The 4476-nt window shown below is 54.3% G+C and overlaps 1 pseudogene; it reads right to left on the reverse strand.

Annotated features, from left to right (window-relative positions):
* Window positions 1-435: 435 nt before the first annotated feature.
* On the reverse strand, window positions 436-3524 carry LOC129330375 (uncharacterized protein K02A2.6-like; annotated as a pseudogene).
* Between the last annotated feature and the right edge of the window lie 952 nt (window positions 3525-4476).

Genomic DNA, 4476 nt, shown 5'->3' on the forward strand with positions numbered 1-4476 from the left:
TGGGCTGAGTGTCTGTGAACGCCATGGTATGGTTGCAATGTCCGTTCCTTGAGCTGCAGCATCCTCCTGAACACTAGGCGTCGGCACGCTCTCAGGCCCCGTTGTCCTTTCCGGCCTTCTGCATTGGAGCTGGTCCACATGTCGTCGTAGTCTCCTGCCATCAGCCGTGACAACGGCGTGCGATACTGGTCCCGTTGCTGTGTCTACAGACGCTGGCACCCACGGTAGACTTCCGCTGTAGTCGTGGGCATATACAAGATCTCCTGGCTGGAAGGTTCTCACCTCTCCTTCTGGCATGGGCCTTTCCTCGAGCGATAGGTCGGGGTGCAGTCTGTTGAGAGTTATGGTGAGCTTCCTGTTCATCAGGAGCTCAGCGGGGCTACGGCCTGTTGTTGAATGCGGTGTGACGTGTTGTTGTAACAGGAACACAGCCAATTACAACTGCCAGTCCCCTTGGTTGATTCGCTGGAGGCTGTCCTTGGTTGTCCGCACCATTCGTTCTGCCTGCCCATTGGTAGAAGGGTGGAACGGAGCAGACATGACTTGCCTGATGCCGTTGTTAGCCAGGAACTGCCGGAACGCCGCTGCTGTGAATTGTGTCCCGTTATCCGATACTACAGTGTCGGGCAATCCGTGTGTTGCAAACAGCCGACGTAGGGCCTGAATGACCACAGCAGTAGTCATTGTGGAGACAAGGACAACCTCTAGCCACTTTGAGTATGAGTCCACGATTATTAGAAAAGTTTGTCCCTGAAATGGTCTGGCAAAATCAAGGTGGAGTCTGGACCAGGGTGCTCTTGCTGACTCCCAGGGATGTACGGGAGCTTGTGCTGGAGCTGGGGGTGTTTCTTGGCACGGCTGACAGGTGTGGACCCTCTCCTCGATAGCCCTATCCATGCCTGGCCACCAGACGTAACTGTGGGCCAGTGCCTTCATGCGCACTATACCCAGGTGTCCACTGTGTAGTGCCTCAAGCACTTGTTGTCTCAGCTTGCTTGGAATTACAACTCTATTTCCCCACAGCAGACAGCCCTTGCGTACTGAGAGTTCATGCTGTCTGATGGAGAACGGCTGGAACTGCTCGGCCAGATGGCCACCGCCTCCATACCCAGTTGAGTACGCGGCCGATGGTGCGGTCTTTAGCAGAGTGTGCCGCGACATCAGAGGCTCTGAGCGGTGGACTCGGCAAGTCCTCCAGCAGCATGATGTGATGAGCCGGAGATGGGTCGGTCCCCGGGTCAGGCAGTGGCAGGCGGCTCAGGGCATCAGCATGTCCCATCGCTTTACCTGGGCAGTGCTGTAATTCGTAGGAGTAGGCAGACATGAACACTGTCCACCGCAGCATCCTGGACGAAAGGATTTGGGGCATTTGCTTGTCTGGAGCGAGCAACCCCAGGAGCGGTTTGTGGTCCGTAGCGATGAGGAATTTCTGGCTGTATAGGTAATCATGGAACTTTTTCACGCTGGCTACAATTGCCAGAACTTCCTTGTGTATTTGGGCATAGTTCCTCTCCGCAGCCAACAAGGTTCTCAAAAATTAGGTGATGGGCGCTTCTTGCCCAGTGGGCAGGCTGTGGCTTAGGACAGCTCCGATACCATATGGGGAGGCGTCGCAGGTGAATACAAGCAGTTTTTCCTCATCAAACTGTGTCAGCACGCTCTCGGACGACAGTAGTGCTTTTACCGCTTCGAATGCCGTGGCTTGTCTTCTGCCCCACCCCCAGGGGGCGGAGGAATCAAGGAGGTGGTGCAGGGGCTCTGCTACTGATGCCTTATGTGGCAAGAAGGTGTGGTAGAAGTTTAAGAGGCCCAGGAAGGATTGTAGTTCCTTCTTTGAACCTGGAGGAGGCGCACCGTTGATGGCCCATACCTTTGCTGGTGAGGGGTGGATACCAGCTGCATCAATGAGGAATCCCAGGAACTCCACACTCTTGACAGCGAACTGGCATTTTTCTCGCTTTACCTTCAAGCCGGCATTCTGTAGTTTGTGAAGGACACAGCGATGCCTCTCTGCCAGTGCACCTTCTGAGTCTCCCACAATCAGGATGTCATCAAAATATGGAATGACGCCTGGAATCCCCCGTAGAAGACTTTCCATGATGCCTTGGAAGATTCCTAGGGCAAAGTTGATGCCGAATTGGAGCCGCTTAACCTTGTAAGTGCTCTGGTGCATCACAATCGTTTGGGCTTCGGCTGTCGCATTGTCCACAGGTAGCTGCTGGTAAACCGGGGCCAGATCAAGTTTGGCAAAGATCTTTCCCCCTTGGAGTGATGCCAGGAGATGGCTCATGACCGGTACTGGGTAGGCATGTTGCTGCAGGGCTTTGTTGATTGTGCATTTATAGTCTGCACAAATTCTGACCGCTCCATTTGGCTTTAGTGGTGTTACTATGGGAGTTTCCCATTTGGCGTGAGAAACTGGTTCCAGGATTCCCTGTTCAATTAGCCAATCCAGCTCCTCATCTATCTTTGGCTTGAGTGCAAATGGAACCCTGCAAGGCTTCAGACGGATGGGGGCCACGGCTGGGTTTAGGTCAAAAGAGACAGGTGGCCCCGTGTTAAGTGCCAAGGGCACCATCGAAGACTGCTGGAAACTCCCTGCATGCCGATGCCACCTCATCACGACAAAGCTGCTGCATGCCTGCGATCAGGATGCCGAGGGGTCGAAACCAGTCGAGGCCGAGTAAGCTTGGTTGGCGGCTTTGAACTACCACTAATTGTAGCGGGCCAGCAAAGTCTTTGTGCTTTATTTGGAATGTGCTGATGCCCTTTATCGGCACGCAGCGGCCCTGGAAGTCTTTCAGCACCATGTCTGCTGATTCAAGATGAGATTTGGATGTCCTGCGGCATATCATCTGGAGTGTGCGAGAAGAGAGGATGGATAATGCTGACCCTAAGTTGACTTCCATCTCACAGGGCATGTTTTGGATCTTCACTGTCACCTTTATTTTTTTGCAGGTTGGAGGTTGTAATGCTTGCACTGATGACTCTCTGGTCTGTGCTACATCGGCGTGGCGCAGGGTGAGTGTGTGGAAGTCGTTCTTACGGGTAGATGTCTTTTTGTAGACTGGCGATGACTTGCAGCTGGACTTGGGCAACCCATCTCGGTTCTTGGCAGAGCGGCAGGCATGAGCGATGCGCCCCGATTTCCAGCAGTTCCGGCATTGTGCGTCCTGGAACCGGCATGACTTCCTCCAGCGGGATCCTCCACAGCTTGCACAAGGGGTGCCCTGAAATGTTGGGGGTCCCCCTCGTTTCTTGTCTTGGAACTTAGTTCGCAGTACTTCTTCCTCATCATCCTCTGGTGAAGGCAGGTCCTCAACGCAACCCTGATGTACTAGTTCGGACCTGCAAGACGGCGGTGGAGTGCAGGACTGCCAGACCTCCTTTGCAGATTGTTCTGCAGCTTCAGCGGCGATGGCCTCATCATATGCCGTCTTGAAGGTCAGATCTTTTTTCGCAAACAGTCGCCTTTGGAGCTTTTCATCACGCAGACCGCACACCAACCTGTCATGAAGTGCCATCTCGAGGTCAGGGAAATTGCATTGTCTGGCTGCCTGTTGGAGGGCTGTGACAAATGCTGCTATGGATTCACCTTGCGCCTGGTCTCGCTTGTAGAACACGTGTCTGCAGGCTATCTCAGATGGCTGTGGTGAGAAGTGTTCCTTGAGTTTGTTTTTTATTGTGTCAAACACTGTAGTTTGAAGCAGGGCTGGTGCCACTAGTGCCCACGCTATGTCATATGTGGAATGCCCACACATGCTAAAGAACGTCGCTCTCGCGAGATTTGTGTCCTCAATCTTGTTCGCTTCAAGGTAGAATTCGAACTGGGTAATGTATGATCGTCGTCGTCCTTCTGTGCAGCCCCACATTGGGACTGCGCAGGCGCAGGCCAGCCGCGGAGAAGATTCTTTTAGCTTCTAGAAATGTGACGGGGACGTTCGGGCCCACCGCGCATGTGCGCCGGTGTTCCCGCCAATTTTGAAGTACAAGTACCCGAACGTCCCCGGCATTCCCTCAGTTCCTTTTTCGCCGCCGTTCGAAAAGGTTCTTCAGCTGTCGCTTGTGTCTTCCGACTTTCTTCTACCTGTGAGTTGCCGTTTCCTTCTGACTGGGAAACGCCTCCACTATGTCCCATTCCGCTTTATTTAAAAAATGCCAACAGTGTGGCACTAAAATGACCCACTCTGACGGTCATGACCTCTGCCTCATCTGTTTGGGCGAGGGGCACGTCGTGGAGCGCTGTAAGTTTTGCATGGCCTTCACTCCGAAAGCGCGGAACGACCGCAAGGCCAGGCTCCGGGCCTTTCTTTGGGACGCCAACCTTCTACCGCCCAAAGCCTCGGGGTCGTCCGGGAGCAAGCCCAGCTCTGTCGCCCCCTCGCCGGCTCCTCATCACCCGTCGGAACCGCTCGTCTCGGCTCCGACGGAGGCGTCCGCTCCGGACGGTTCGATCGCCTCCGGTTCCGTGAGTGC

The sequence above is a fragment of the Eublepharis macularius genome, chromosome 5 (assembly GCF_028583425.1).
Source record: "Eublepharis macularius isolate TG4126 chromosome 5, MPM_Emac_v1.0, whole genome shotgun sequence".
In the NCBI taxonomy this organism is placed as follows: domain Eukaryota; kingdom Metazoa; phylum Chordata; class Lepidosauria; order Squamata; family Eublepharidae; genus Eublepharis; species Eublepharis macularius.